At 42.5% G+C, this 6355-nt stretch overlaps 1 pseudogene; it reads left to right on the forward strand.

The window, feature by feature from the left end:
- The first annotated feature begins 477 nt into the window (after positions 1 to 477).
- LOC114029340 lies at positions 478 to 1703 on the forward strand (annotated as a pseudogene).
- Positions 1704 to 6355: the final 4652 nt, after the last annotated feature.

The raw sequence follows: 6355 nt of genomic DNA on the forward strand, positions 1-6355 counted from the left end.
TTGATAATTCAAGTACTCCAACTACTAATGTAAGGGTTCATTTAGTCAATAAAAACTGTTGGGCAAACTAAAAAGCAGTCTGGAACAAATTTGGTTTAGGCCAATGACTCACAACATATACCACAATAAGCTCCAAGTGGATATGACCTCCATATAAAAGGTCACATCATAACAAGTTAGAGGAACGGGGAAGAGGTATCTTTCACAGCTATGGTCAAGGATCACAGGAGATAAAACAGACAATTTTGATTATTTAAAGTTGAAAAAATTTGTAAAAACAAATCAATGCAGTTAAAAATTAGAAAAGAGTCCCCCAAACGTTCCATAGATTTGCCACAGCCCTCTGCCCAGAGCGTCAGTTTATTAGAGGAGGCAGCCGAGGCTGCCCGGGTCGGGGGCAGGAGGCTGGCTTAGCTGGCGCTGGGCTCTGGGCATTTATCCCCACATGTGGCCACCTCCCCAAGGCCGAGGCCAGTGCCTCAGCAGGAGAAGATGGCCTCTGTGTGGGACAAGGCCAAGCAAGATGTAATTGAGGAGGAAGTGCTCAAAATGTCCACAGAGGAGATTATTCAATGGACTCATCTGTTGGACAGTGAGATCAAGATCATGAAAAGAGAAGTGTTAAGTGTGACACACAAACTACAGGCTATGAAGGACAAGATCAAAGAGAAGAATGAAAAGATTAAAGTGAACAAGACTGCCCCACCTGGTCTCCAACATCATCGAGCTGCTAGATGTTGACCCCAATGACCAAGAAGAAGATGGTGCAAACATTGACCTTAATTCCCAGAGAAAGGGCAAATGTGCTGTGAACAAAACCTCTACTCGACAGACCTATTTCCTGCCAGTGACTGGTTTGGCTGATGCTGAAAAGTTGAAACCTGAGACCTTATAAGTGTAAATAAAGACTCCCACCTGATCCTGGAGACCCTGCCCACTGAGCATGATTCCTGAGTGAAGGCCATGGAGGTAGATGAGAGGCCCACAGAGCAGTACAGCGACATTGGAGGACTGGACAAACAAATCCAGGAGCTAGTAGAGGCTATTGTACTGCCAATGAACTATAAGAGAAATTTGAGAATTTGAGGATCCAGCCTCCAAAGGAGTATTGATGTATGGACCCCCAGGTACTGGAAAAACCCTGCTCGCCCATGCATGTGCTGCCCAGACCAAGGCCACCTTCCTGAAATTGGCTGGACCCCAGTTGGTACAGATGTTCATTGGGATGGAGCAAAGCTTGTCCGACATACCTTTGCATTGGCCAAAGTGAAAGCTCCTTCCATTATCTTCACTGATGAATTGGATGCCATTGGAACCAAGGGCTTTGACAGTGAGAGGGCAGGGGATTGAGAAGTTCAGAGGACTATGCTGGAACTCCTGAAACAGCCAGATGAATTTCAGCCTAACACCCAAATCAAGGGGATTGCTCCCACAAACCAGACCTTGCCTTGCTGTGCTCTGCTCATCTGGACCCCAAGATTGAGTTCTCATTGCCCAGTGAGGAAGCCAGAGCCAGGAACATGCCGATCCATTCCCGAAAGATAAATGTGAGTCTCAATGTGAACCATGAGGATCTGTCTTGCTGCACCAACGACTTCAATAAGGCGCAGTTCAAGGCTGAACTCACCCATGAAGACTACGTAGAGGGCATCCTGGAGGTGCCCCAAGCCTGGGATCAGCTCATTTGTCTGACTCTCTGGTAAAAGTAGTAACAATAAAGGTGGTTGGGGTTGTTTTAAAAAAAAATTAGAAGGGAAACCATTACCTGGGAGAAATCTTTGTAGCAAATTTCCATGGTAAAGATGGGGAATTGATCCAAATATAGAAGAACAAGAGCCATTCTCTAATAGATAATGGTCAAAAGATATGATCAGATGATTCTCAAAAGAAGAAAGACAAGCTATTAATGATCATATTTTTAAATACATTAAAACAATAATGAGAAAATGCAAAACAGCCCTTTGGTTCCACCTCAAACCCATCAAATTGGAAAAGATGACAAAAAAAGGAAAACAACAATTATTGGAGAGGTTTTAAGAGGACAGGCACACTAGTGTACGCACAGTGGTGGATTGTAAGTAGAGTTGTAAAGTGGTATAACCATTTCTGGAAAGCAATTTGGAACTACTTGGAACTACACTAAAAAAAAAAGTCATTAAACTGTACATACCCTTTCACCCAACAATACCAATACTAGGCTTATTCACCAAAGAGATCAAAGAAAGAGGATCCATCTGCACAAAATTAAGTATAGAAGCACTTTTTGTCACAGCAAAGAACTAGAAATAAATAAAGTATGTACTCATCAATTGGGGAATGGCTAGATCAGGGATGGGGAAACTTTTAAGTTTGTATTCAGTCAAAGGGCTGAACTTGAGGATCTAGAGGGCCACATGTGGTCTTGAGGGCACAGGTTCCCTACCCCTGGGCTAGATGAATAATGAATAAATTAGTTAATTATGAATGACCATAAATGAATTATGGTAGAATGCCAAAAGGACAGATTCACAGAAGCTTGGGGAAGACAAACTGTATGAGCTTACAAGAAGGAATTAAGCAGAACCAGGAGAATAACTTATACAATAACTACAATACTATAAAGGAAAACTATGAAAGATGTACACTATGATCAATGCAATGACCAATCCAGAGAATCACTGTTTAATCATGCTACTCCTACCTCTTCGCAGAGAAGTGATAGAATAGAGGAACATAATTAGACTAATATTTTCAGACATGGCCAATGTGTTTTGTTTGACCAAATGGTTACAAGTGAGTTTTTTTTTTTTAAAGGGAAGAGTTGGAGTGGAATAGAGAAATATTATAATAAAATAAGGAAGAAAAGAAAGAAAAGTGTCAATGAGTCATTTAAAAACCAAAAGAAAAGAAAGTTCAGCAGGGGTTACAGAAAAACAGGGCAGTGTTGAGACTGCCATGATAAATTTGGTATGTTAAAAAAACAAACAAGAACCCCCAAGCTATACTTAGTGAGATTCACAGTTTCTTTTCCTTCTTTTCTGTTCTTCTTTGTTTAGGGACATGTTCGCGTTTGCTAATGCTTGTCAAGTTAATGGTAATAAAAAAGTTAATTTTTTAAAAGCAAAAACAAACAAAAAAGCAACAACAAAACAAAACAAAACAAAAAGAAGAGAACAAGACAGATTTCTATCATTTCTTTGTCAGAATTCAAAGGACATCAGTGACCTCCAGAGACCAAATTCAATTTCTCCCACCCATCTTAGACTGGTATAGTGGATAGTGTCAAACTTAGAATCAGAATGCCCCTATGTTCAAAGTTCACCTTCAGTACTTGCTATCAATGTGACCTTAGTTTCCTCATCTACAAAATGAGGAAAATAATACTACCTAATGTGGTTGTTGTGAGCCTCAAATGAGATATTACATGTGAGGCTCTTTACAAACTTTAAAATATAATGTCAGTGCCAGTTATTATTAATAACATTATTAATAATAAGTATTAATAATTAATACTTGCCAGTATGATCCTAGGCAAGGCATTTCATCATTCTGAGGATTAGATTCCTCATCAGCGTATAGCCCTGTGTACTCTGACCCCCACTGCCTGAGAACCAAGTGTTACATTTCAGCCCTCCCTCAGGGTTCTCCAGTATGCTTATGGGGATTAGGGTGTCTCTGTCTCTGCTACTGGCTCAAACCCCCACTGATTGAGTTCCCCCAACTTTAGTGGTTCTCTAACATTCAACTTTGATTTAACCACTTAACAGACTAACTTTTACAAAGGAATAGTTACTTCAAAGAAATAGCGAGAACAAACATACAAATACTCTCTCTACCTCTACCCCCACACACATACACACCTGGGGGAGGGGCATAATCCACCCTACACCAGTTCAATTAAGAGATTAGGTTCACATTTTAGCTCAGTTCCCATATAGCATCAGTCCCACCAAATTCCAAATTCAAAGCCCCCCTCCCTGGCTTTTTATCTCCTCACCCAGGCTTCTCACAGTTTCCCTGCTGGGTTGGAAGCAACATCCAGCCTGGGATTGTGGCTCTAAAGTCACTACAACTTGAGCTCCCAGCACAGGGACTCCACTCCCTCCTCCTGGAGCTAACAAGGACAAACGAAACAGACCAAAACTCCAAGCCCGTTTCTCTGGGCCACGAGCCCTTGAAAGGTGGTGGGATAGAAGGGGAAAGCGACCCTTTCTCTCCCCACCCCCAGCTGAGTGCACCGGTGCTCATACCTCAGGTGATGTGAAACAAGGGGGCTGTTGTACAAGACGACTTGGAGGCCCTATCCCCTCCGCCAGTGATTCTGTGACTCCATCCAGTTAAGTTCGATAGATTCAATTGTTTTGAAAGAGTTCACGTACCCTCTTCTCACCAACAAAATATCTAAATCCAGAACAGAAAGAAGTGAAAGGGGACAAAAAAGGCATCAACCTTGGGGTTCGGAACCATTGTTTGTTTATATAGCCCGACAAAGAGAAGCTACAGGCTCTGATTCTAATACAAGAGGACTCCCTATGGGTCTTGAGCGAGGCGTTTTCATTAATGCATTCATTCATCAAGCATCTATTAATTTATATAATAAAATATAGTATGATCATATATTAAACAATATTATAAAAGTTACAGATGAATATGTAATATAATAATATGTAATAATTTCTACAATTAATTTCTTAAGGCACTACTATGTGCTAGGCAGGGAGTTAAGTGTGCATAATGGATAGAATGAATGACCAGAACATTCATTCACTGTTTATTATGTGTAAAACACTGTGCTAAGATACAAACAGAAAAGTATACACATACATACATACATACATATGTATATATTTTGATAACTGCATTTCAATATAATTGTTTCTTTGTAATCGTTTGTATTTTGTTTTGAGCATTTAAAAATGTCATTCTAAGAAGGGGTCCATAGGCTTCGTCAAAGGGGTCCATGACACAAAGAAGGTTAAGAACCCCTGCTAAGGGGTCCTAGCTGGGAGAGACCTCAGAGATCAGTGCCTTCATTTTACTGGAGCCCATAGCAGTTTAAGTGATTTGGTCACCCAGGTATAAGCAGCAGCCTCAGCAATCCATACCAGGTACTCTGACTCCAAATCCAGTAATCTTTCCCCAGTAATGTGCTGGTCCTTGCAAGGGATGACACTGCTTGGCTCAAGGTTAGGAAGCCGCCCAAATGTTATCAGTTACTTTTTGACTCAGGCAGGGAAGGGAAAGGTTTTGTCCCCTCCCCACTTTGTGACTCAGGCTTATGCCGGGAGCAACCTGCAAAGCCTTGGAAGGGAATCTAATACCTCACACAGCTCATGCCTTTCACAATAGGACTCAGGCCCCCTCCTCAAAACTCAGCTCTGGCTTTAGCTTGGGGCTTCTTTTCCTCTCCCAGGCACCCTCCCCTTTCCCCTGCCCAGCCCTTTTTCTCCCGTGTCTGATTGTTTAGAGAAGGCCCTTCCCAGATTCAAACACACTCGATTGAGCCTGAATGAATCTCAGAACGGTTATTAATCTTGCTGCCTGGCTACACTCTAAACCCCATTCTAATCCAGCCTCTGTTCTCATGAACAATGAATGCAGTGAGACCGAGGCAGGATCAATGCTGAAGAGCTGCCTTAAGTACTTTTTTTTCCCCCTTCTACTTTCTTTACTCACATAAGGACAAGGGACAAGGCAGTGCCAGCTCCTGTGGGGTGGAATATGGGGGTGGGGGATACAGTTTAGGTCATAAGTTGGGCTCCAGGCAAGTTAGCAGCCTCTCCCCCCGACCCTTCTGCTGGCATATTTCACTAACTGACCAAACCCCAACCCCTTGCCCATCCTCTCCAGCTCTTGGGGCTAATATTGATTTCTCTGTACAAGTTGACCAGAAGTCATGTTATACAAGTGATCCATCAGATCTGTGTTAAGTTGCCCAGCTTGGGAAGTTGAGAAGTCCAAGAAGCCTCAGTTCATTGTCTAAGAGGCTTCAGAGCAGATTTCAGAGGGCCCATCCTTTATGCCCTTTCTGGCAGGAGTCTGTCTCTCCACCAAGAGACCATAGCAGAGGCATGGCAGTCTGGACAAAGTGAGGGAGACAGGTGGGATGTCAATGCTGGGAGGACATTTGGTTGGGCCCTTATACATCCACTGGTGATGGTGAGCAATGACTTGCTTACTGGTCCCACATTCTGCACAGTATTTCTGCCCTGTATTGGAGCAGACATTGTCAGCTCATAGAAAGAGCAATAGATTTGAAGTCAGAAGAAAAGAGCTCAAATCCCACCCCTGCCACTTGCCACCTATATAACCTTGGACAAGTCATTTAGCGCCTCTGGGCCTCAGTTTCCTCACATGTAAAATGAATTTGATCTCT

Source organism: Vombatus ursinus, unplaced genomic scaffold (genome assembly GCF_900497805.2).
Source record: "Vombatus ursinus unplaced genomic scaffold, bare-nosed wombat genome assembly UNPS02014926.1, whole genome shotgun sequence".
Taxonomy (NCBI): Eukaryota; Metazoa; Chordata; class Mammalia; order Diprotodontia; family Vombatidae; genus Vombatus; species Vombatus ursinus.